Here is a 27,724-nt window from a genome sequence, read left to right as displayed (position 1 = left end):
GCATGGAAGGCTGCGGAGGTGTTCAAGTTCTCTTAAGATATTGTTCAAACCTTTCTCCAGCACAGAAACTCCACAAAGAACTCCCTTGCAGTTTTCGTTACCCAGGGCTGTTTCTTTAAATTGTTTGACGTCAGAGAAGGAATGCTATAGCAACAGTCTGTCAAACTGGAATTAACGCAGAAGAAAGATGGGGGTGGGGAGAGGAAAACTGCTCCCGGGCGGGACTGACTTCAGAGGAAGCAAACTGGGTAGATGCATTCATTTTATGACATTTTAAACATAAAATACCCAGAGAAATGTGAAAAAAGTCAGTTGAGAGGCGTATGATGTTTAACTCATGCAGAGATGAGCGACTTGACGGGGTTATCTGGAAGGCCTGGTTTCCTCCGTGACAATAGTAACAATAACTTCCAAGTATTGATCATTTATTTGGAGGCAGGCTCTGTGCAAACATTATCTCATTTAATATTTTAGCACCTTTAGGAGGCAGGTATCACGATCTCTATTTTGCCGAAGACGAAATTGAGACGGTCCACGGCCACGCAACTAGCGATGGTAGAGCTGGGATTACGGTGCAATTTTGTATGACTCTGGGCTTCAGTTTACTTTCTTACATTTAGGATTCCAGAATGTTACACCTAAACGGGACCTTGGGGTCTTCTAACTCAGCCCCCGCTCCTGCCCACGAGCACCCTGAGGCCTGTGCGGGGCCAGGAGGGAGACTGGCCACATCACTTGGGCGCTACTCAGAAGGGTGCTGCGGCGTCCAGGCGCCACACTAACCAGAAAACGAAACTGTCCGGGAATTCATGTTTTTCTTCTCCTTCTAGCAGGAAATGAGAGAGAAAATAGGAAGCAGAAGCGGCGCGCTGGTCCCCGCCGCCTTCGCCCTGCGCCCGGGCCGCGCGCGCTCCGGGGGCTGCGCGCGCCCGTGGCGCGTCCCCGCCGGGCCCGCGCGCCTCGTGCCTCGCGCCTCGCGCCTCGAGCCACGTCCCCGCCCCGGCCTCGGCGCGCCGCGAGTTGGCTGCCGGGCGTCGCGGGCTGGGTGTGGCCGGCGGCTCTCGGCGGCGCTGGGCTCGGCGGTGCGCTGCGCTCTGCACGCCGGCTGCGAGCGCGAGGGGCTGCGGGGCGCCCGGCGGACCCAGGCAGCGCGCGGGCGACGCGGGCCCGAGCTCCCTCCAGGTAGGCGCCGATCGCGCGGGCTGCGGCTCGTCGGGGCGCCCCGCAGGAGATCCGGGCTTCCCGCAGGGGGCGTGAGGACCCGCGGAGCCGCCCTGGCGGAACCTGGCCCGGCTGGCGGCGCGGGGCCGGCTGGGTCCCTCCTGACTCGGGGACGGAGGACTCCGGGCGGCGGATCCTGCCCAGGAGGGACGGGGCGGGTGCGCCTCGGTCGCGCTCTGCTCCCGCGCGGGGACCGCCGCTCGGCTGCCGCCTCCGGCACTTCCTGGGCCGCTCGGATCGCTGGCTCTGGGAAGCGAGGGGGCGGTCCGTGTCCCTGGCCTCCGGACCCCCAGGTTCCTTCCACGCCCCGAGGCCCCTCTAGGGGTCTCGGAGCGCCAGCTTCTGTTTACCCCGAAAGTAGCGGTTATTCGGGACTGCCCAGAGGGTTATTGGGTGGAGAGCGCTGGGAAAGCGCATAAAAGTTCTCTTCTGAGTGCTCAAAATGAGTCTTTTGGTTTCGTGTTCAATTTATTTTGGAAATGATATGATGCCCAGCATTTTGGAGGGGGGGAGAGCGATTAATGGATTTTGAATATTTGTGAGTTCAGTACATGATAACATGTTTTCCTTCTCTCTCCACATTCTTCTGCTTCAAAACACAAGTGATTGCCTTGTACTTTGATGTTTATCGCTATTCGGTAAAGGAGGAATGAATTTCCCAAAGTTTAAAAACAGACTGTCATTTGTTTATAGAAGCAGTGTTTTCTTATTTTGCATCTTTCTCTTCCCTTTTCTTCTGCTCCTTCCCTTTCTCTTTTAGTAAAAGATGTGGATGCATCTTTCTCCCTCTCGGCCACTGGCAAAATAGCTCGTGTGGATTAGCACCCTACCGGGAGGTTTTTTTTAAAACGTTTCAGAATTTGTTGCTTAGGACGCCTTATTATCAGTCCATCTTAGTGTTGCAAACTGAGATTGTGACCTTTAAGGACATCTTCTAGAACAGGGATAGAGAACACACTGCTTATTTAAGATGAAAGGGAAGTCATTTCTAGCTGGCGAGGAAAACGGCGGTCTGTATTGGTAAAATTGTGTGCTTTGAGTCTCTTTGTCGTTGCACATTTTAAGACTTCAGTAAGGGGCTTTTGGGTTATTACTGATCCTAGGCTTTGAAAGTATATTGTATATTTCAGTGTTTGGTTAAGGATCGTTTTAAGATTTTCCATGTTGCATTTTGTTTGTAGAAGAATTTGAAACTGAAATAGAAACTTTTAAAATACCGTTTTATTGAACGCCTTAACTTGTATATATAGATTTATAAAATTATAAAATTGGTTAATAGGGCTTGTGATACATGTAGGTTCGTCTTTTTGTGAGCCATGAGCATTATTTAGGAGGTCATTCTGAGTCCTTGGTTTTGGTTAACTTGTAGAATTCTTCTTTTGTTATTTTTCCAGCTTTATTGAGATATAATTGACATATAACATTGTGTCAGTTTAAGGTGTACGACGTGATGATTTGCTATACGTATATGTTGCAAAATGATTATCACAATAAGGTTAGTTAACACATCCAGCACCTCACATAATTACCCCTTTTGTGTGTGTGGTGAGGACATTTAAGATCTACTCTCTTAGCAACTTTCAAGTACACGAGACAGTATTGTTAACCATTGTCCCCAGGCTGTGCCTTAGATCCCCAGAACTTCTTCATCTTATAATTGGAAGTTTGCACCATTTGATCAACATCTCCCCAGAATTGTTTCTTTTAAGTCATTGGCACTTTAGTATGTCAGCACATATTTTACACTGTAAAAATAGACTCTGGGACATTTTGAAAACTGAGAATTGGAACTAAGTGTTGGACATTTTTCTGCCCTTACCAAATACTTCCTGAGGTGGTGTAATTTCTTTCAGGCATGTTACTGAAGTGCACTGACTGTGTTTTTAGTTTCTTTACCTTGCTGACTAGTTTAATCTGCATTTATTATAGGAACTATTTATTAAACATCTGTTCTGGGCCAGGGGTGATGCCATACATTATTCTATTTATATCTCACATCAACTCGGCATAGGAGACGCTCTCCAGTACTACAGGTAAGGAAACTGTGCCTCTGAGATGTTAAGTAACTTGCCCATGGTCACGTAGCTGTTAAGTAACTCAGCTGTGATTCAAGGCCAGACCTGTCTGTCTCTAAAATTCACGTTCTTTTTTCTGTGCCACATTGCCTCAGTGCCAGGGCATGGGGAATGACACGCAGTTACTCATTAGCATATTTTAAATTTTTCCAAGATGTATGGGAGATGTGTGTTTGTTTTTCCAGCATGATCGTTGCTATCTGTCCGTGTTATTAAACAGATCCTCGGAGCAGCCATTCTCCTCTCACCTGTCTATTCCTGGTTAAATGTCTAGCTCAAAGTTCAAAACCTCCCTCTTGCTGGGGCAGAATTTCTCCTGTTGACATCAACAGGTAGTGATAGCTCAATTATCCTTCCAAAATATTAACCCCATTTTAATGTGGGTTCCCTAGAACCATAGATACAACTAATTTGGAAGGTTACAAACAGGATGGCAATCATATGTGGGAATATGGGAACCCTTTGGTATCCCCCAAATTAAACCAGAAGATATTTTGATAGATATTTCCCCTGCAATCATCCTACCCCACCTACGTCTTCAGTTTCAGTTTCTACAGAATCATTTACATTATTATACAGACATTCTGTTATGTCCCCCATCGTAAAATAAAATTCTTTCATGATCCAGGCTTCTGCCCCATTTCTCTGCTCCACGTTGAGAAAGCATAATTTTTTGATAGAACAAAAATAAATACAGGAGAGGGAACCAGAAACAAGTTAGTTACCTACGGGGAGTGGGTAGGAATGAGTGCAAGGGGTGGTGGAGGGAAGGGCACTGCTCTGATTCTATCTTTTTGCATCGTTTTGAGTTTTGAAAACTCGTTAATGTTTTATATGTTCAAAGATAAAATTAAGAAGCTTGGGAGAAAAAACCCTTCCAAATTTAATACAGACGGCAACAAATGAACCAACTGTATTTCAATGAGTAACATAAACTCTCAGAAGAAAAAAAAAGTAAATCCAAGTCAGTTTTTAACACAAGACTTTGGCTATATACCTTTAATTTAAAGATAAAAAGGACTGCCAAAAAACCCCCAAAAATCTGGAACCCTGTGTAGTAGGCTATTATTTATAGTGGTAGATATGTAGCAATTCTGAAACTGTATTGCGTGTAGTGTAGGATTGAGCAACTGAGTAAATTCATTGATGTTGTGGGAGCCTGGGTTTTCACTGTGGGAGAAGGGAAGTAAAAATATGGAAGAAGGCAATGAAGAACTCTCTGGTGTTGGGTTGGAATTAGAGTTCTCCATGTGAATTTGTGATTAAAATATACACACATTCCTACATTCGTACATAAATTTCCTACCTCTGTCTGATGAAAGGTCCCAGAAGCAATGACACCTTTGTCGCAGTGAGCACACCTAGTGCCCAGATCTAAATGGCTGGTTCCAGAGCTGAGGCAGGAAAGTATAAGAAGAGCCTAGAACGCAAAGTAAAAAAGTGTTCAAGAAAATGATGGCGGCATGTCAGAAGGCCATCATAGGAGATAGCTTGAACGGCCAAATGTGGGAAAATGTGAGCATCAAAATGAGTAATGATAGTAATGGATTATACCCCATTGAATAAAATAAGAATCCACAAGTGTATAATAAATAAATAAACTAAGGAAAAGGACAAAGCTCTTCCGAGTAGCCCGCCGATAAAAAATGTAGAAGGAACAATAGAGTTAGAAAAGTCACCGGTTTGCAAGCATTATGGTAATATTGATTCAGGCAGGCGTTACTAATAGAGAAAGTTTGGGGAAAGAACATTAATGTGGTTTCCAATGATCTCTTTAGAGATGAATGACTGAGAGGAAACAGTAACTTCACATCAACCAAGTGATCAAAGTTAATGTCACCAATAAGTGGGATAAAAGTGTTCCTTTTGATGTGCTTGAGCCAGGGACATCATTACATTCTTGTGGTATTTCTAAAATATATGACCGACATCTAATCGTGAGGAAACAATTGAGGGACCTTAATTGAGAGTTGCCCTGCAAAGTAACTGGCTTGTACTCTTCCAATATGTTAATGTTATGAAAGACAAAGAAAGACAAATGACCTGTTCCAGATTAAAGGAAGTTCAAGACACCTGACAGTGAAATGCAGTGCATAATACTGGATTGGATCTTAGAGTGGAGAATCCAGTTGCCCTAAGAACATTACTGGGACACTGGCAAAATGTGAATATGTACTGAATATTAAATAATAGTGTCATATCGATGTTAGGCTTCCTAAATTTGGTACTTGTACTGTGGTTATATAAGAGAATGTCCTTGTTCTTGGAAGATACACAGTGAATTATTGAGGAGTAAAGGGTCAACATAGCCTCAGTTTACTGTCATATGGGTAAGCGGTAGTAGTTGTTACATATATATGGAGACAGGGATAAAGCAGATGTGGTAAATGATAACAATGGTGAATCTAGGGGAAGGTATAAGAGTGTTCACTATCCTAGTTTTTTCAACTTTAACGTTGAAATTTTAAAAAATGAAATTTAAAAATAAAACTTCAAAAAATAATAAGGCTAGTTTGTATCAAAAAAAAAAAAAATCCGTGAAAGGTTCCATGAAGGCTGTTTCTACTCCTCAACTCCTCATCTCCCATCTTCTTCTGAACCTACTCCAGAGAAAGACCCGCTTTATCCTTCCAGTGCCATGAAACCATTCTTCTCAAGGTCACTAGGGATGTCAGTCTTGCCGAATTAGATCTCTTGGCCACATTTGACACAGGTGATAAATAACTCCTTATTTAAGCATTTTTTCCCTTGGCTTCCAGGACACTGACTCTTTCTGTTTTCATCCTGCCTCACTGGCTGTAGTTTCTTATTCTTCTCCATCTCAGTAAATGGTACCACCGTCCATCCACTTGCTTAGGCTAAAAATCCTAAGAGTTATCTTTAATTCCGCTGTTTAGCTCATCCTACATCTGTTTCTCCATTGGCAAGTATTATGGGCTCTAACTTAAAAATTCTTCCAAATTTGGCTATTTCTTATTACCTCCACTGCCACTACCCTTGTGTCAAACTACCATCTTTCCTAGACCGACTACTGCAGTAAGAATTCGTCTTTCAGCTTCCCGTCTGTGTCCCCCAGCAGGCAGCATGATCTTTCAAAGATGTAAATCAAATTAGATTATATCTCTCAGTCATCAGTACCCATTACTATTAGATAAAATTTGGAGTTTTTGCTGTGGTCAAGAGGCCCGCGTGATCACATGGTTGGGCTCCTGCCCCCTCCCTAATCTCTTGTGCGTTGCTGGCTGCCCTCCAGCCTCACCCTCCTCTTTGTTGTTGATTCAGCCTGCCAGGTTCGTTTCTGCATCAGGGTCTGCATTTACTGTTTCTTCTGCCTGGAATGCTCTTCCCCCATTTAAGGCATGGCTCATTCACCCATTTCATTGAGGTCTTTACTTTATTTAAAAATAGCCTTCCTTGCCACCCTCTAGCTTCTTGCAGTTTTTTTCCCTGCATAGTACTTATCTGTACTTGAAATTATTTATTGATGTGCTTTATTATCTGTCTCATAGACAGATATGGAATAAAGCTCCATGACAACGGGAAGTTCTGCTTGTTTTGTTTACTGCTGAATCCCTGGAGCCCGGAATGTGCCTGGCATGTGGTTGGAACCTAGATATTTATTGACTGAATGAATAAATGCATGAATTAATACTTGCCAACTTTTTTGCTGTATTTTATCTAATGCTATTTCAAATGGAGAAGACTGTCTCCAAGAATCCTCTAACATTAGTGCCCTTTAGAGTTTTTTGGTGACACTGCTAAGGCTTCTCTGGAAGCTAACAATTTGTCAACTTCGTGTTTCACAACTGCGTCTCTCCGTTGTGTGCCCTCTGGTGGAGGTGCTGCTAATAAGCAGGAGATGAAGTTGGAAGAAACAAAAATGGAAGAACCTTGGTCACAAACTGCATCATTAACTTTGAAATTACAAGGATGTGAAAAATTTAATTTTAGGTAAGCCTCTAAATTAACCATAATAAGATTGGAAAGAATGAAAAGAAAAAGGGCAGTAGTTAGATTTAAAGAGATATCTGGCTTAGGATGAAAAAATAAAACTATTTAACTCCAAAGTGTTTTGATTACTTAAAATAATTCCTGCTTAAATATACTTCTTTCTTTTAAAACGTTTTTAGGATTTTGCCATCTTTAGTTTAAAGACATCCTCTTCTCAACTGTAGTCGTAATTTCAGTTAACCTTTGTTGACTTTTCCGTGTGTCAGTTACCATATGCCAGTGGAGAAGCCAGTATTCACACCCCGACAGGTGGGTCCTAGAGGCTGCACTCTTAACTATTCTGCTTCCCTACAGCCTTCCCCCTAATGTCCTGTGGATGGTACGGTTATCAAGGAATTTCCTTTGGTGCGGTAGTTGTGAACAAAAGATGCAAGTTCACAGCACGTGTGCTCAATGCCATTTTTTCCAGCATGCATTATGGATAGAGCCTTTTCTTCCAGAATTGCTGAGAACTATATCTTATTTAATCTGTTTTGAAGTAGAAATCATGTTAAATGATTTCAGCACTCATGTACTACTGACTTGCGAAAATAGTACAAATTTAAAGTTTTTTCTTTTTATAAGATTGGCACCTGAGCTAACGTCTGTTGCCAATCTTCTTCTTTTTTCTTCTTCTTCTTCTCCTTCCCAAAGCCCCTGAGTACATAGTTGTATGTTCTAGTTGTGCGTGCCTCTGGTTGTGCTATGTGGGACGCCGCCTCAGCATGGCCTGATGAGCGGTGCCATGTCCACACCCAGGATCCGGACTGGCGAAACCCTGGGTTGCTGAAGCAGAGCGCATGAACTTACCACTTGGCCACGGGGCTGGCCCCGTAAGTTTCTTTAATGTTCCTATTTAATAGTTAAGGCAGTATACAGCTTAAAATTTTTTCCCCAGTTTTAGCTTTAACAGGGTTGGTTCCTGTGCGGTTATTACCAAGGAAACAGTATATACCTTGCTGGGTAAGAGCAGACTTTCTGAAATGCCTGTCTTACAGTTGGAACCCCAAGAGAGAGCATTTCAGGGGATATCATTGGCGTTGGCGAGAGAGAGCATTTCAGGGGATATCATTGGCGTTGGCGTCTTTGCAAGTACTTAGAGCTCTAAAGTTCTCTTCTTAATAGCTACATAATATTTCATTGTATGGAGGTGCGTTTTGCTCTCCTATTGGTTTATATTTGTAATTTTTTGTTATATAAACGATTGGGTAATGACTTATTAAACATTCATTCTTACCTCTTCAGAAATATCATGTTTTTAGAAGCCTTAGTGTTTCTTCTTCATCACCTAACTTGTGATACGTTTTTCGCTTTAGAGAAATTGATCAAATCTGTACCATAAAGTGAGAACGGTGCTTTGGGACAGACAAAGATGAAGACAGTGGTCCCTGTGCTCAAAGAGCTAGTAATCTCCGGTCTCTTGCATAGGAATTTTTTATAGTTTCGTTTAGCAATGGTTTGACTAAGTTTTTTTCCCCTTCATTTTTTTCAGTTCCCCACCTAAACACTTTTACCCAAGAATTGTTTAAAATACGGAAACTGGGCTTTTTAAGTATTTTGTTAATGTGAAATGAAAAACCCAGTAATGCAGCTTAAGCTGAAGGCAGCTTTGTTGTCTAACTGGCCTGTGACGTAGATTATACATTGTGTTTAGGATGGTTAACAAGACTTATAGGGACAAGGCTTATAGTTTTTGTAAGGAAATAATTTTAAAACGTTTTTTACTTTCTACACTTCTGTAAATTAAGTTATGTATTTAAGAGGAAAAATGGTAGACAGCTAATTACTTAAAGAAATTGAAATTTGCCAAGGGATCGTCATTATGTGCATTACTTATTAAATGGGCTCTCTGGAAGCTGGTGGGAGGGATGAACTTTTTGAAAAAGGTGATCTCCTTGTCATATGGTGTAAAAAGCAAAAGCAGTTGGTATTTAAAATTTTTTCAAACTTAGATACTAATTTTCATTGTTATCTGTTAACCTTTATGGGAATAAAACTTTATCAACAAGGGATTTCATTATGTTTATTAATTATTAATGTGCCACTAGGGAAGCTTTGGAGGGGAAAAAAAATTTACAACACACAAAAACTGCACCTTGCTTTAAGATATAAAGAAGGGGAGAAATATATGTTGATATGTGAATTTCACCCATGGTCATGTGCTGACTGAGCCTTCAGTGACTATAGTTTTTAGAGGTGGTGGTGAGACACATTCTGAAGGGATGGTGAAGCTTCAGGAGTACTGTGTGTTTCCTTAGGGCTGCTGAAGATCAGTATTGGGATATGTGATAGCGCTGCAGGGTGAAAGCAACCATAGGAAAATCAGAGCAGTAGAATAAAACAAAATGTGACTAAATGTAACTAATAATGAGTCACTGTTCAAGCCACCTGGTGGAGGTAAGCCCCCTTGGATGAATGGATTTTGAGAACATTAGTGCTGGGGTAGGAGTTGGGGATGGAGGGAAGTCCCAGATCGTTAGTCTGGGTTGTTAATTAGCTGGTCTAAACGGCAGCAGTCGCATGATATTTTGGTAAATAAAGTGTGATCCTGAAGTAGCACTGGTTCATCTGTACATCTCAGACCAAAATCACATATGTACACTTGCTTTTTAATTAGTAAAACCTCCAGGGTTTTATCTTGCGACTAGGCATTGTGGCTTTATGTTAGAAAGAATGAAGTCTGCACAGGGACAAATACACTGAGTGCTGTATACTCTGTTTCTACTTATTATTGGTACCTTTGAGCTATTTTACCTTTATTAAAGCTATGAGCACATGGAATTGTAGCTACCTTTCCATGAATATGTTGATTACACAAGTCACATTTTGTCCTGTCAAGCCAAGTCAGCAAATAAGCTGCATCATCACGCCTGTTAGGCATCATCAACCATTTTTGGATGAAATTCTGATATCCCCAGTTGCCATATTTTCATCTTTTCGGGGTGGGATTCATTTAAAAATTTTTTTGGTATAGCCAAGAGTAATACATAACCAAGTGTGGTAAATTTAAGGGATTGTTTCTGGTAAAACAAAAGCAAATTATGTGCCTTTGAAGAGATATAAGACTGTGTGACATAATACAGAAACAGACCACACGTGGTCCCATTAAGAAATCCAAGCGGTTATAATGCTTGAGTGGGGTCATGTGAGAAGAGACAGGCTGACAAGGTTATGACTTGTAATTTACATGATCATAATTTATTTTCCTAGAGTTTGGTTCACAGACTCTTAGAAATATTAAAACTAGAGGCATCTCAACTTAGAGAAGGTAGTTTTAGGACTAAGAGGAAATACCCTGCTGTTTTCCATAGCTGACAGTGAGTTTCTAGAACTTGTTACTTTAAGAGGTAGTGTGGCTAAAAATATAAGCATTCTAAAAATGGTTTCAGTGGATCCACAGCAATGGTTTCAAAATGTATTGCATCAAGTTGAAGCAAAATCCTTGGTGTGTTGAGTTCAGCTACTTTCTCATGAACCATTTAGTTTTGGTGATGTAATACTTTAAATATGTGCTCTGTTGTAGCACTTACATCCTGATATAATTATTATTACTTATCTTTCTCGTGAGAAGATGAGCTTTCCTGATGGGGAGGGGGTCGGTTTCTGTGCCTAGTACAGGGTAGGTGTTAAGCACATGTTTGTTGAGTGGAAGGATGAATCACATGATGATTTGGAGCGACAGTCGGTCAGGATAGTGCTCATTTCTTATGTGCTTTAGGACTACGGATGGAAACAATAGGAATAATGCAGGAAGAAGAATCTTTTTGAAAGCTTTTCTGAAATGTCACCTGGAAAAAAGCTAAACCTATTCATTTAAAGCTCCCGTTGTCTCTCTCTGTATGTGTATGTAGGAATTTAAAAGGATACCCTAAAAGAATAGAAAGGACATTTCCACTCTATATTTATTTATTTATTATTAAAAGATTTTATTTTTCCTTTTTCTCCCAGAGCCCCCTGGTACATAGTTGTGTATCTTTAGTTGCGGGTCCTTCCAGTTGTGGCATATGGGATGCTGCCTCAGCATGGCCTGATGAGTGGTGCTGTGTCCGCACCCAGGATTTGAACCGGTGAAACCCTGGGCCACCGAAGCGGAGCGTGAGAACTTAACCACTCGGCCCTGGGGCCAGCTCTGTCCACTCTATTTAAAACATGCACTCTGCATCAGGTTTTCATGGCGTACCTGATATTACTGTAATTTTAGATTTTGTTAGCCTTGCCTCAAAGACTTCTTCCCCTTCTTATATCTTTCCTTGATGTAAAGGATAATTTAAAAACTTTTTCAGGGCCAGCCCAGTGGCATAGCAATTGAGTTTGCATGCTCTGCTTTGGCAGCCTGGGGTTCGCGCGTTCGGATCCTGGGCATGGACCTACACACTGCTCATCAAGCCATGCTGAGGCAGCGTCCCACATACAAAAAGTAAAGGAAGATTGGCATAGATGTTAGCTCAGGGCCAATCTTCCTCACCAAAAAAAAAAAAATTTTAATTTAAAAATTAAAGTTAAAGAATTTATGATTAAACACTCAGCTTTTCTAAATGGCAAATAGTCTAAAACATTGCATATGTCACACATATTTAATTTATAACACACAAATGTAAAAATGTATAGAACGAAACGCATTTGCTTTTAATTCCGTAAATTTGTATTCATTTTGTATTTCTATGCATGACATTTTATTGGGTCATGGAATTTACCATCTCTCTTTAGATTTCTGCAACGACGACATATCCTGTTCAATGACAAAACCCCTAATTGTTATCCAAAGTATTTACCCCAGATGGATCTGTTTTTGATACCTGGATAAAGAAATTTTTTTCTTGTTGATTGATTTATGACTTTATGTGGCCTGACCATGTTGTACCTTAAGAAAACTTAATCACAAGTTCTTTAAAATATATACATATATCAATATAAATAAATATATATAAATCACTTTTGGCATTTCAGAATTCAAGTTCCTTTTTTAGTTAATTCCAAAAATATGTGAAACAGTATCTTCTTAGTAGGTATTTTCTCATCTGCTTTGCTGCTCTAACAGAGATTAATGCATTTAAGCCTTAAATTAAAATTTTTTTCAAGTCTCTCTCTTTTCAGGTGCCCTGGGTATTTCAGGATAGAAGATAGCCTGGTTCTTAAGCTGTCCTTTCCAACCCTCGTGTTTATTTCATTCTTGTATTTCTTAAAGGGTAAAGCAAGACCAAATACAAGTAGACTATTTTAAAGGAGGTAATGGCTTCCAAAAAAAATCAAGATTTTGCCAGATGCATTGTTTCCCTTGAGGAAAGGGAAGATAACACCTGAAATACGTCAAGGAATTGTTAATGATTTCTTTGTAAAAACATTTTAAGTTGTGAGCATTGAGAAATAGGAAAGTCATATGAGAACTTCTTTTTTTTCTCTATTGCTTCTTTCCCCATTCTGAAGCCGTCCTTCAAAAGAATTTCACTATTCAGATATGGGAAATAATTCAGCTCTACTTTAAAACTGATGAGTGGGAATGATTTTTTCTATAACTATTCTGTCTAATATCCTTTTTTAAAGTATTTTTTTAAAAGTATTTAGGTGTTTTGTTTGACCAGGAAGATAACATAAAGGCCATTTAGTTTTTTTAGGAACTTAATGCGTGATCACACATTCCTGAACTTTCCTCCAATCAAGTGGTTTTTAGGCTTGTTTCCTTATAAATAAGAGCTTAGACCTGTGGTTCTGAAACTCTCGGAGGCATCTGAATCACCTGGAGTGCTTGTTGCACACAGACTTCTGGGCTCCACCCTCAGATTTCTTACTCTTTAAGCCTGGGAAAGGGCCTAAAAATTTGCATTGCTAGCAAGTTCCTAAGTGATGCTCAGGCTGCTGGTCCCCACCCTTTGAGAACCACTGATTAGGCTATTTGGTTAAATTAGTGGTTATCAGCCATGTTTCTTCCCTTGCCCGCCTGAAGGATAGAACATTAATCATCGTGCCTCCATCTGGGAGACAAGGCATTGGAGTGGGGACGGGCAAGGTGCTGTTGCGGTGGCTCAGGTATTGAAATCTTCAGGAGGTGGGTATAGTTTGAGAAAGCCCTTCAAATGATGGGATGTTTTCCCTCCTATCCTGTCTCCCCTTTGAATCCCCCCCCCCCGCCCCCACAGCTCCTCTCCTGTCCTTAGAGAGTCCTGGTCTATGTGAAAGAGTGCCTTTGGGGTAGGAATAGTTTCTGTCCTCTCCCAGCAAATGGAAGAACACAGCCTCGAGAGTCAGGGAGGAGGCCTCAGTGCTTCTTAAGGAGTTAAGGAGAGAAAGAAGTGGTTACATTGCAGCACAACTCGGATGCTGAGGCCGTGAAAAGAATTCTTTCTGGTAATAATTTTATTTTCCTTTTTTCTTTAAAGTAGTATTGTAGTATATCTTTTGATCTATCAATAGATACAAACATTGGCCTAAATAGTCTTTATGGTTATAGCTTCTTCATATATTTCCCTTGCTGGGCCAAATTAGCTCTGACTTAAGGTTCCAAGGACATTTTGCAAATGTGTTTTATTTACTCCCCCAAACAATCCCATGGGGTAGATATTATTATCTCCACTGTACTGAGGAGAGAATTGAGACTCAGGGAAGTTAAACAGTTTCTGGGATTGCACAGTAAGTATAGTCGTATTCCAAGTCTATTAGGTTGTGTGAGCTTGGGTAAGGTCCACACCCTCCGTGACGTGTGGTTTCCTCATCTGTAGAATGAGGACGATATTAGCACCCACCTTCTGAGGTTGAATCGAGGTTGTTAGGTGAGTCACTATGATGAGTTTTGAACAGTCCTGCCACATAGGAAGTGCCTGATAAATGTCATCCCCTGGTTGGCCAGCTCCTACTTAGTATCGTTTGAGTTCAAGGGTCATCCTGCCTTTGTGCCGGGTTATCCTCCTCTGATGTATTACAGGTCAACAATCTCTTATCCACAAGTTGGAGATGGAAAATTCTTTGAAAACTGCAGTTTTTTCCATCAGTCATTTAATCAGAACCTTATGTGATTTGAACTCATTTGGTGCCGCAACCTGACCCGAACTGACATGAAACTGTTGCTAGCCTTTGTTTTCCCTGCCTGGTTTGAATATGCTTGCATTTTGCTGCAGAAATACTCCTCCTTGATTATGTGTGGTGCTGCCCCAGGGCCCAGTGGGGCAGTCATGTGATACGTGATGAACACACTTCTTTAAAATCTGAAAACTTTCAAAATCTGAAATGCATCTGGCCCTGGGGCTTAGGGTTATGGATTGTAGATTTATGTGAGTATGCACTTAAATGTCTGTTTTCCTTCCTAGACTTTAAACTCTCGGAGAGCTGGGGCTATGTCTTATTCATGTGTAGCCCCAGTTCTTGGTGCATAATAGAGATTGAGTAGATGTTTGGTGGAAGAATGAACTATGTCAAAACATACCAGTCAGGTGAAGGGACACAGCCTGGAGAGCAGCACCTTATTTATTTGCTGGAACACACAAAGCAGACTGCCTTCAGTTCACAAGAGGCTGAATCGTTTTACTTTTGGGGCACTTAAAAATGTTCAATGTAATGAGAAATTTGGTTGCAAAATAGGAAAAACAAAACTTAATGCCTGTGCTACAGTTTCAGTATCTCTAACTCCTGGGTTTTTTTCTCTTATTCGTTCGCCCCACGTGGCTCTAGGTTTTTGGCTACCTTGAGAAAGAGGGCCACATGGGAATATCTGTGTACGGAATACTAGGGGTGGGTGGGCAAGTGTGTTTTTAAATTCCTTGGTAAGAGTGATCATAAAAACTTGAAATAACTTACCTAACTCAATATGAGTTTAGAGCTTTTTTTTTTAATTTTACAAAGTACAGGAATCATAAATGAAGAATGCAAGAAACAAGTAGAGCATTAGAGAATGGATTATAGTAATAACAAACTTGAAATTAACTTTTTGCTGAATAGACTTTTAGTAAGAAAAAGTAGTTTATGCTTAAATTTATTAAGTACCGTTTAAAATCCTTTCATGCCTTATTTGAGCTCTCACGATCAGTATAAAAATTGTTGGTTGCTAAGAAATACTTGTATTTCCTTGTCTCATATAGATTAAAATAGCTGTTCACTAACACAGTAGTATAATTGTACAGGCTACATAATGCCTTGCTTTAGTAAAAATTCTGTGGACAGTTTAAGAAGTAGAGGGAGAAGGCCATTTGAATTATGCAACTGTATTTTTTTTCCATTTTATTTAGTAATTGGCTTGGATACAATGGCTCCCTGGTATTTTTTGATATTTGTAACTGGTACAGCTGAACTTTTAAAAGATAACTGATACACTCCTTTCTTCTCCACTTACAATGCTTTCACTATATGATAGAGTTATTTGAAATGTATTAAATGAATCAAATATTCATGTTGAAAAATATCTTACTCAAGAAGTTATAATTGAAAGAGCACTGTGCTTATATCAAACTAATTTGTTAAATTATTAATTTAAAATTGCTTTGTAGTCAGCAGTTTCAATATCACTTCAGATTAATTGTGGTAAACAGCTCCAATTTGATGCTGAGTGAAAATCACCATTGGTGAGACTCCTTGCCTATTACACTGTATCTGTCCGATGGTTTTTATTTTGTAAAGGAAGGTAGGGATGGCTCATACATATCTTGTATTCCTCCATGTCTTTCCTTCCTCCAAGGAGGGAAGTTTCTTAACAAGCTGTCTGAAGATAGACCCTTGGAAACATAAATATTTAAGAAACGAATGGGAGAGGGTGTGGGAAGAACCCACAAAAATACAGAGAAAGAATAGTCAGCGAAGTCCAAGGAGGATCTAGAAAGTGTGGGGTTGTGAAAGCCATGGGAGTAAAGTTTGAGCAAGAAGGGAGGATCAGCAGTCAGATTCAGCAGAGAGGTCTGGTGAGATGCCCTTTGAAAAGAGGCGGTATGACAAGTGGTTGAGAGCCTGGTTCTAGAGTCGTATGTGCTTGGGTTCAGTTCTCAACCCTGCCTCTAATCTTAGACAAGTTATTTAACCTGTCTAAACTTTGGTTTCTTTTTGTCTTATTTTGAGTTCATCCCATTCCACTTATTTTATGGTTCCCAGTGGAGTTTAGGTATGTTAAAAGATAACTGAGGCATATTAAAAATGTGGCTTTTTTTGAGCAAAAGTTGACTTGGATTAGGCAGTGCCAAACCAGAAGTGGTGAGGAGTGGTCCACCACGGGAGGTAGGAGCAGGGTTTTATAGAGGAGAGGAAGAACCAAATCAAGGAAATCATTTGATTGGCTGTAGCTTACCTGGTTGCCTTATTTGGAAAACCTAGTTGGCTGTGACTAGTTGTCCTTATGTTTTGATTTCTTAACCTTGAGGCGTTTACAGGCTTAGGTTTTGGTTTGCTTACGTAGGTATTGCTAATGTATTAGAACCACCTCAGTCTAATGGCCTCCTGGTTTAATTAATTAACAGAGGTAAGGGTTGAATTAATTATAAAAATATTTATCTTGGATCCATATATGTGGACTCACTTTTATATATTTATATTTGGTTGCTTGTTGATAATATATAAATACCTATAGAGCAAGTACCCAACTCAGGAATTTGAAAATTAACAATTACTGGCAACTGCTTGTGTGTTCCTCCCTTGTACTGTTTCATCATTCCCTTGCTTCAAAAGTTTTATTGCGTATGTATGAATTCCTAAACAATATATTATTTAGCTTTAGTTGCTTTTGTGTCTTCTAAAAAGAGTTATTACGCTGGTATGTGTCTTCTGGGACTTGGTTTTTCTCTCAACATCATTATTCAGATTCATCTATGTTGTCTATACATGTATGTCCTCTGCTGCATAATAATTCTGTAAAAACAGTACAATTATCTGTTCTCCTGTTGGTGGGCATTTGTGTTCTCATTTATTGTTATTACAAGTAGTGCTGTATGACCCCAGCTCATAGGCGTATGCTTTTAGGGCTTATGTACCCAGGGGTGGAATTAAATAATTAGATTGAAAGAGATACATATCATCACCTGTGTTAGGCATTGCCAGGTTGCTTCCCAATGAGTTGTCCCACCAGAACATGAGTTACTGTTTTCCCACAACCTTGCCAACTCCTGGTTGATATAAAAAACTTTTGTCAATCTAATAGTGAGTAAGATTGGCCCTGAGCTAACATCTGTTGCCAATTCTCCTCTTTTTATTTGAGGAAGCTTGTTGCTGAGCTAACATATGTGCCAATCTTCCTCTATTTTGGATGTGGGACCCCATGGCTTGATGAGCAGTGTATAGGTCCACGCCCAGGATCCAAAGCCACAAACCCCGGGCCACCAAAGCAGAGCTCATGAACTTAACCAGTATGCCGCTCGGCTGGCTCCCTGCAATCATTTTATTTGCATTTCCCTGATTGCTGAGGTTGAGTATCTTCTCATTTGTATGTTGGCCTCTACAGTTTTTCCTGTTGTGATTTGGCAGTTCATATCTTTGAATGTGTTTCTATGAGATCATCAGTCTTTTTTATTATTAGTTTGGAGGAATTGCTTTTAAATTCTAGATGCTTTAGTTGAATTTTAGCCTGCAGCTATCTTTTCCCAATTTGTGGCTTGATTTTTGTTTTTTCTTTTTTTCTTTCTCTCTCTTTGGGATAGAGGAGAGACTCTCTTCTCATCGTGAGTACACTGTACTTACACATCTGAAGAGGCTAGCTGTTGGAGCTGGCCTTCTCTCCTCTCCTCAGTCTTCTTGTATATAGGGATAATTGTAAAACTCATCCACAGCTGTGTGAGTGTGTGTGCGGTGTCCAGCACACCACTGGGCTGTTTGGTAAGCCTTGGGGATGAATCTGCTCCCATATGTTGGAAGCTTTTTAAAAAGGTAGCTTGCTTGATGCCTCTTTGTCTTCAGGTTTGGGGCCATTCACCAGATCTGAGTCCTTAGAAGCCCCACTCAATTTCCTATTATGCATATAACCAGTGTAGATGGAAAACTTTTATTTATGTCTATAATCACTTGCTTTGGGGTCATTAATTCAGAGAAAGTCTGAGCAGTGAGAGAATATTTTTTGGTTTCCTCACTTCTCAGGTTTGGATCTTGATTATTTTAAACTTTCAATAAAGAAGACTGAGTTAATTGATACTCCAGTTACTCTGCCTGGCTATACCCAGTAGAGGATCTCTTCAGTCGTGGGTGACTATTCATCTTACTGGTTTTCTTTCTTCTGCTGTATTTTCCATATTTTTCTTTTCCTCATGCTGAACTCACAAAGTTGTATAACATTTTGCCACTTCCCTGATTTCTGTGCTTTATTGAGCATAGACGTCAAGGAACTGCAGGAGGACAAGTAGTTAGGTGACTTGTTTTCTGCCAGTCAGAATAAGTGCCCCTAGAGGACTTCACTTCTGAATTTGAACTTGCTTTTAGGTGTATAGTTTGAGGGAGCTACTTACTGTTGATGCAAAATAAACAATAACTGTCCTACAGGTAAGAGAAATAAGGTGAGTTTACTTGAGCCAGAGGGAGGATTATAACCCAGGAAGGCCTTAGAAAGCATTCCAGAGAAGCATGGTTTTCAGTACAGTCATATCTTTTTAGAACAAAGAACATACATTAAACACACCCAGGATACATAGGTATTCGGTTGCAAATTAGCAGTCAACATGATTGTGATGTCAGGAAACTGACTAATCTGGGTGTTACCAGTCGGGCATAGGAGGGGAAGTCTGCATTCTTATCTTAAGAGTGCATTCTTTTTTCTTCTTCTTCCCAAAGCCTGCCAGTACCTAGTTGTATATTCTCCTTGTAGGTCCTTCTAGTTGTGGCATGTGGGACGCCACCTCAGCATGGCTTGATGAGCGGTGCCATGTCCGCGCCCAGGATCTGAACTGTCAAAACCCTGGGCCGCCGAAGCAGGGTGCGTGAACTTAACCACTGGGCCGTAGGACCAGCTCCAAGAGTACCTTCTTTAATGGTTAAGCAGATGTACAGTGTATGTGTGATAGGCCACAAGTCACCCTTTTTAGTCCAAACCAAATCAGTTTTGAATCTGAATACTTACCCCATATACCTCAATCTGTGAAAATCTCTTGTAATTTCCCCTTTTGATCAATAATCTTTCGATAGAAAGCATTGCTGATCAAAATATTGTCCCTCGGTGCCAAGGTGGTTGCTTTCTGCCCTGGGTCCATCATGTCCTTCTGTGCTAGACTTTTATTTCCTTGATTTGCCCAGTTATCCACGCTGGGGGGGAAATAGTCAGATATAGTGGACAAGCATAGAGGTATATATTAACAGGGGAAGTGTTTCAAATGTTGCACATGTGCTTTTACATGACTTCCTGTAGTTACATTGTTTATAACAGCTATAGAACAGGTAATCCAATACTTGAGATGATTAGCTTAAAAATGAATTCTTAGGCTTAGCCTTAATAGGAAAAGGGTATTTGTCCAGAGTTGAAGGATCGATCAACCTTCTCAAGTTGATGAGCAATCATTAACTTAGTTTGCATGCCATCTTACAACACTGAGAAAACAGTAAATTAGTTTGAACATTATGACTAATGCAAGAATTCCAAGGAGTGATAGAAATAGGAATTGCAATCCAGGTTGCAAATGGAAGCCAATACCGCAAGGGAACCAACTAAACAAATCAAGACCAGGTATAGGATCGCTTAAGGCATTCACCTGCTTTTTTCATGTGCTTTATTAGAGTTGATACATTGGAGGACTCACCAGGTATAAAAGCACAGCATTCAGTTTGAATAATATATGTATGTACCACCTTGGGATGCTGTAAGAATATCTAAGGCCATTCTATTTTGAAGGACAGCCTTTCTTATTAAAGACATTTCACTATCTAATAAGGCTATTCCTGATTGTTAGCTCAGTGTGAATCCTTCCCTGCATCCAAGGGAAACTCAGGGTGCAATATTTTAGTCATCTAGGCAGTAGCCAAGGCCAGAGATTTGTTCCACATAATCATTGAGTGCCATTAGGAGCCACCTGATAAATGCCTGGCCTTCATGACCAGTCTATTCCAAATCAGTCACTTTCTTTAAGTATGATAGCATTTTGAAACCTTGAATGGAACAATTATGAAATAGGTGTACAGTTTAAGCATAACAAAGGTTAACATGAGGAGATACAAGGTTGGGAATACAGGCCTGGTCCAGAATCTTGGGACAGCTGTCTGCAACAGACGCTGTCTTCTTCTCATCCTGGTTTGGAGATAGTTTTCTTGGTCAGTTGGGAATTGGATATCAGGAATAGGAACTGAAACCAACTCAAGTGGAGAGGCCTTTTTTAAACGAGAAGTGTGAATCTGTGAATCTATGCCTTTTGATTCTGTAGCACATGAATTGGTTAAAAGTACCTGGTATGGTCCTTTCCAACAGGGCTACAAAGAGTCTTTTATTTGATGCCTCTTCCAATAAATAAATTCTCCAGGTTACAGTCCATGATCCTTAAGTTCTGGGAGCTCTCTGTGAAAAGAATCAGCTAACAAGCTTTCATTTCTTTTAAGCATCTCAATGAGACCCTGACAGCAATGTAATAGCTCCCTTAAGTGAAGTTGGTTCATATATTTCCTCATCTAATTGCATAGGCCATCCTATTATTTCAAAAGGAGACAGCTGATGTTTACCAAAAGGGTGTAGATCTAAGATTAAGGAGCACTAGTGGAAGAGATTTTGGCCATGAGAGAGTAAATTCTTCTGAAAACTTTGCCAGTTGAGTTTTGATGGTGCCGTTAGTTCTTTCCACCAATGCAGTGGGAATGCTATGTTATTAGCCAAATGTTGCAAATAGATTTAATTGTTTGTCTGGTGCAATGAGTTCCCCAGTTACTGTGTAGGAACTTGGTAGGAATTCCTCAAACAGGAATTATCCTTTTCAATAATAATTTACCTAAAGCCATTGCTCTTCTGAAGGAAAGGCGTCAACCCAATGTGAAAACATACAGATCATTACAAGATATATTTATCCTTGAGATGGTGGGATTTGGACAGAGTTCAATTGCCATACCTCAAAGGGTTCCTACAGAGGGGGAAAGTGGCCTAGTCATTCATGAAATAGTCTCCCTAGATTATATTTTGGGCATATAGCACAATGAGTATAAGCTTTATGAGCCACTGTGGGAGAAAGTTTCCAAAAGTATCATTTTCCCCCTTTTGTTGCCACCTTTGTTTCTTTTCTTCCATGGCAATTTCTTGAGTCTATAGAGGGAAACCTTTTGCTGGGTTAGGAGAGTTAATAGAAAGTAGCAGGCATTCTTGAGGCTGGACAGCATATCCAGCTTGATAATGTCCTTGATTATCGTTTAAGTAAGACTCATCAGTAAACCAATTAGAATAGAATGCAGTCCTGGTCTTTTCCCCTTGTGATGTTGGAAGCAAGGTAGCAGGGTTAAAATAGTGAATAATATTTACCTACATAATATAACCTGAGGAGGGTTATCATCATTTGCTTGACAATGCTTCCCATGCAATTTTGCCTACCAAACAAGACTAATTAGTATCCTCCCTTTTAGGAAGAGAGAACAGATTTCTTTGAGAAGTCCCGGGGGCCTCCTGAAAATTCTCAAAGAAGAGGTCAAAATAAAGACTTCATTTAGGGTATGAATTTTGAGGAGCTTGTCAAAAATATCAAAAGGTTTTCAAACACTTGGTCAGACAAGATCAAGTGTCTGTTAATCTTGTCTCTCTAAAGCAATGCTTAGTTAGCCATTCAAACAAAGTGACAGCAAAACAGTCAAGGGCAAACAGAACATTAAAACAGTCAAAAAGACCTTAACAAAGAGACCTCAGTCTGTTTGAACATAGGAGATTGTTTTAACAGAAGAGATTTTCTGTCCTTTAGGTAGACTTACTCAAAGATAGAGAAAAACCTTTTATAACCTCTTTATCAAGAGCAGACTGAGAGTTTAAGAAAATTATCCCCTTTAAGAGAGAAAGCCAAATTCTAGTTCTTGTACCAGCTTACTTTTTACATTAAAAGTCATTTACTTAATTAGATTCCTTTCAATCTTAGCCAACTTGGCCATGTACAAAACTCCTCAGGGTTTTACTTCCATCAACCCTCTGTCACTTTCTTTTTTACATTCAGAATTTGTCCCGTGCTTGCTTTCTTCCCTTCTAGTACTTTAGGACAAATTTATTTTTCTTAACAAAACAAACAAAAATATTTCCATTCTTTTTACCTTCTTTACTGAAAGCATACATTTTACTTTCCTTGAATACAAAGATGTTTTCCTTATTAATTTTTAGTAGCTTTAATTACATATATAATTAGAATTTTAACCCTTACACACCTTAGTGAAAACAAAAAGCAAGCAATTATGAACTGTCTTTTACATTAGCATTCTGTGGCTTGGCAAGTTATAAATACCTTTTATAATTTGTAGAAACATGCTACTTCATAGTACAACCTTTCAATAAAGTCCAAGACATGTTTACCAATAGACTCAAAACACCTTTTAGTTTTTCTGTAATAAGAAGCCAAAAGTAGACAAACTTATATTTAGTAATTAATGTCTAATATTCTATCTTATTTAGGGACAATCTAGATATTTAATGAATTAAATTAACCTAGCAAAACTTCAAAGTTTCAAGTTGCCAAAGAGATTTGGAACTCAGTTTAAGCATATACACCATAACACATAATTATTGTTAGAAGTTCACCCAGCACTTTCATCTGTTTCTTATCTGTTTAGTTTGCTTGCTTCCAGTAATTATTTAGATTGCCTAAAAACTTCATGAGACATTAGAAAGAAATTAGCCATCATTTTAAGTTATTATTTTTGTTAACCAGTTTTGTAATAGAGATAACATCAGCTTATTTGACCAATAAACTTAGAATAAAAGCTGCATGTCTGCATCACATCCAATGCTGATAATTTTAAGGACATGTCTATTTTAATCAAACCAACAAACTTAGACAAGCTTTTATTTACCAAAGATTATTTCATGTCGTGTTAACTTGGAAAGACATTTGGATTCATTGCGTTTAGAAAAATTTTTTGTAAGCACTTACTTTAAGTCAGTAGAATAGAGCTCTTTAGAAATTATACCATCCAGAGGTAAAAATATCACACACATGTAGCATACATGTAGACACACATACATATAGAGACTCCACAGTTATTTTAAAATTACTGCCATGAATCAGGTACAGTAATATGAGGCTCCCTAGCTATGAATCCAAATTTTGCTTCAAGCCTTTTTATTTATTTGTTTTTTTACTAATATTATGGAGAAGACACAGAAGCTAGATTTTGGGCGAGAGTGCTCTTGTGGCAGTTTTTCTGGCCTTTTTCCCCCTTTTCTTTTTCTTCAGTTTTAGGAGTTGGTGATAAGCTAGAAAACAGTTACCAGAGAGGCGAGGCTGTAATCCTTTTTGATATAAAGGAAGTGGATGGAATCTGAAGTGCTTTTCCAGTCTTACAAGGGTTTGTAAGTTGAGGACAGTTGTTCTCCCTGTCCAACTGCTTCACCCTAATTTGCTTTTTTCCCTTTGGGTGCTTAGGTTTATTTTAACATAGGGAAGAAAACCTGGAAAGAAGATGCCTATCACGCTCTGAGTGTCGGCTCCCAGTTTGGCCAAATTTCTGATGCTAACTTGCTAAATCCTTCCAAATACCTTGTCGGTTTCAGCCAGGCCAGACAGTAACTACCTGGAGGTATTGAACAGTTCCAGTAATCTTTAGGGTAGCAGTTTCCCAGAACGTCTCTCAGAGTCTCATTACCTTGGAGAGTAGATTAAGGGGGTGTCTGTAAAGTCATGGCCTAATATATTCCTTTCAGTACTATTAATAACTTAATTTTCTATTAGCTTTTTGCAACAAAACTTTCAGTAAGATTATTTTGGAATGTTGAAGTTTTTGCTTTTTAAGTGTGCTTTTTAAATGATCTTATCTAATTGGAACATTCCCTCTAATGGCCAATGTCATCCCCCTGAGGCTGGCAGCAGCTTGGTGGGACCCTTAGCTCTGAATGGAGTGCAACCCACATTCCTGTCTGACTATCTCTGACTGCAAAATAGGGTGTGACCGCATTATGTCTGACTATATTTCAGGATCTCTAACCTGGTGTTTATTAAGCCAAGCCCTCAGGACATGAAACAAGCTTAGTAAGATATTTTTTGCTGTTCTTTGTAAATATTTACAGCTTCCAGAACCTTTAGTTTGAGCAATTGTGCTGGAAGTTGGCAAGCACAATTCTTTAAAAATTTCTGTTACCTGGCTCTTAAAAAGGAGCCCCACAGTGGCCACTGTAATTTCAAATTATCCCGGGTTATCTTGCCAGCCAATTACAACTATCCTTATTTCGTTAAGCACTTGCAAGTCACAGCATGAAGCCAGCTGGAGTTTGGAGGTGAGGCTGCCCATTTTGGGACTGGCTGGCTTTTAGAATCTTGATTTCCCACTTTTCTTGTAATTTCGTTTTGCTATAAAGTCTGAACAATTCCTAAGGACAGCGTAGTGGGTCAGAAGTGTGCTGCTTGTGAGGGTTACTCCCTAAAGAGAGGTTGTAAACATTCTTGTATGCCTCACTGTCTCCCACTGGCAGCCTAAAACTGCCATGGGGGCTTGGAGCTTGGATGACAAACCCTCATGTGGGCTTCCCCAAACAAGCCTTTAATTAATTAATGTGAATGACAGTGGAGGCATTTGATCCTCCAACACTCCTGCTAAGGTTCTCAGTTACCTGAGAACACCTTTTGGCCGGGAGGAGCAATGTCCCTTTTCTTCGGAGCTGAACACATTCAGTCTCTCATTTCTCTATGAAGCAGTTTGTTCAGGCTTTATAAACACAGTTCTTTCCAATTTAAAGCCAAATTAAAAAGGTCAGCCTGGGGGCCAGCCCCATGGCCAAGCGGTTAAGTTCGCAGACTCCGCTTTGGCAGCCCAGGGTTTCACCAGTTTGAATCCTGGGCATGGACATGGCACCACTCATCAGGCCATGCTGAGGTGGCGGCCCACATGCCACAACTACAAGGACCCATAATTAAAAAATATGCTACTATGTACTGGGGGGATTTGGGGAGAAAAATCAGGGGGGAAAAAGAAGATTGGCAACAGTTGTTAGCTCAGGTGCCAATCTTTAAAAAAAAAAAAAAAAAGGAAAAAAGATCAGCCTGCCCAGTTCACCCCAAAGTTCCCTCTAGGCTCCCCTGACCTAGGAAGTTCCCCCTAGGTTTTTCTTTCCTAGGAGTGCACCCGCTAGGTTCCTCTTACCTAGGGTATGTACTGGTACCCCCTTAAGACACCTAGTCTTAAGGTTTGAAACAGCACATATACACTCTGGACTGTTGACTTAAAATAAGGAGGTCCGGGTTTCAGGAGAACTCACCATGGTCCCCTAAAGAATGCAGTTATCCTGGGGGGCTCACTGGGTCCCTCCTGGTACTGAATGCTGGTTCAATGTAGATTCCAGATGGTGTCCAGTGGGTTTCTCTAAAATCCTGCTGCAACTATGGCAAGAAATGTTGACGCAAAATAACCAATAACCATTGTATAGTTAAGACAAATAAGGTGAGTATACTTGAGCCCGCGTGAGGATTATGACCTGAGAAGGCCTTAGAAAGTGTTCTGGAGAAGCGTGGTGTTCACTACAGTCGTATATCTTTTTAGAACAAAGAACATACATTAAACACACCCAGGATACATTTTCATCAAAATTTCAATGAGGTATTCAGTTGCAAATTAGTAGGGCAACATGACGGTAATGTCAGGAAAGGGACCAGTAGAGGGTTACCAATAGGGTGTAGGAAGGGAGGTATGCATTCTTATCTTAAGAGAGTGCATTCTTTAATGGTTAAGCAGATGTACAATGTATGTTTGGTAGGCCATAAGTCAGCTTTTTAGCTGTTTTTTTTGTTCAAGACGAATCAGTTTTGAACCTGAATAGTTTCCCCTCAATATGTGAAAAGCTCTTGTCCTTACTAAATTATACCTCCTGTGACAATATCTTTCTCAAGAATTCAAAACTTTTATAGCCATGTTATATACCCACAGACCATGTCAATACACAGATTGGCCACTTCTTGAGATCCTCACCTTCAAAACATGATTTATTAGGATTTATCCTATTAGGTTTCACCTGGGGTTATCTTGTTGTCTCATTTTACCCTAGTCAGCCTCTAGACTTGTCTGGAAGTCGTTTGCAACCTATTCTATGCTAGATGCACTCTTTATTGGTATTTTCAGGAATCCAACAGTTGTCGGGCGAGAAGAAAAGATCAACAGAAAGTCTGTGTAATCAAAATATTCTCTCTCCATAGCGACGAAATTAAGAAGTTTTCTTTAAAGAGTGAAGAGTTAGTTCCTCTTTTTAGCAGCAGATATGAAATGCGGAAAAGGCAGCTTTGACATTTCTTTTCAGACATCCAAAGAAAGTCTGCTGTTTTCTGTGTAGGGGAGGAAAAATAATTTTCTCTCTACCCTTCCGAGTTCTCAGCTGAGACCCCGTGTAATTAAAGATGAACAAGAGAAAAACAAACAAGTTTATTAACACGTGTACCTCAGGTATAGATGGGAGATGGGCTCGGGGAAAAATTAGTAACTCCCTGAGGTAGCCCAAGCCACCTGCTTAAATATCATCTTCAGCTGAAGACAGAAGAAAGGTCTGTGTGGGGTGGGGGTGGGAGATGGTGAGGGGGGATCCAGTCAGGGACAGTTACTAGGAATAAGCAAGGGAAACAAGGGTAAGACTTGTCATGGAGATTTAAGTCGTGCTTGTTCACTGATAAGATGCTCTTGGGATTTAGAGTCAACCTTCTCTTCCTCATACTGAGAGGGAGACACCCTTACAAATGGAGATTTCCTCTATAAATGTAAATTTCCATTTCAAAGGGGTAACTTCTCTTCTCATTTTCAGAGTTTCTCCTGTGTCTGCTTTCTCAAAATAATCCTTATGCCAAAGAGGCGTTTTTTTTGAGGTGGTGTATTTTGCTACCTTTCATTTGGCTCGAGCATCACAAGTGTTCCGATTTTGTTGCTGAGCAGCATTTCTCAGACAGCCCCTTGCCTTATAACTGCCCCCTCCTTTTCCAGCAGGCCTGCTTTAACTTAGCTGAAGTCAGCTGGACATGAACGAGGCTTGACCATACAGAATTCCGTGTGAGGAAATGGGGTCGTGTGTAGGCAGCTCTCTTTGAAAGTTCTTAATGAAAGATAGAAAAAGACTAAGTGATGGTGAAATACGGAGTCAAGGAGTTTTGTCTTTTTTGTTTTTTAAAGGGCGAGACTTTGGCATGTTTAACCTCTGATGGAAAGGATCCAATTGAAAGTGTAAGGTTCCCCACAGGTTGTTGTTGGCTGGATGAGAGTGAGGAATTATAATTTCACAATAGACTAAGCAGTTAACACCTGAATACACTGACCCACCTCAGATTCACTAATAGCAGCATAAACAATTATTAAGTTCATACTGATGAACTATAATACAAAGTCCACAGTGTTACCTAGAAGTATCTTTGCCAAATGCATTGAAT

At 40.1% G+C, this 27,724-nt stretch overlaps 1 protein-coding gene across 5 annotated transcripts in view; it reads left to right on the top strand.

Annotated features, from left to right (window-relative positions):
- The first annotated feature begins 923 nt into the window (after positions 1-923).
- Positions 924-27,724, top strand: part of GNB4 (G protein subunit beta 4) — a 66,482-nt gene continuing 39,681 nt past the window's right edge. The window contains exons 1-2 of one of the 5 annotated variants that reach the window (XM_023623339.2): positions 926-1,182; positions 3,151-3,254. The gene's annotated coding sequence lies outside the window, so the exon portion shown is untranslated. Of the gene's footprint in view, positions 1,515-3,150; positions 3,255-7,940; positions 8,120-27,724 lie in introns of those variants that run through there. The other 4 variants (XM_070243286.1, XM_023623337.2, XR_011429050.1 and 1 more) reach the window with 4 other exon arrangements.

This window comes from Equus caballus, chromosome 19, assembly GCF_041296265.1.
Source record: "Equus caballus isolate H_3958 breed thoroughbred chromosome 19, TB-T2T, whole genome shotgun sequence".
In the NCBI taxonomy this organism is placed as follows: domain Eukaryota; kingdom Metazoa; phylum Chordata; class Mammalia; order Perissodactyla; family Equidae; genus Equus; species Equus caballus.
Note: the sequence above shows the minus strand (reverse complement) of the source record. Positions and strands in the feature narration are given on the sequence as shown.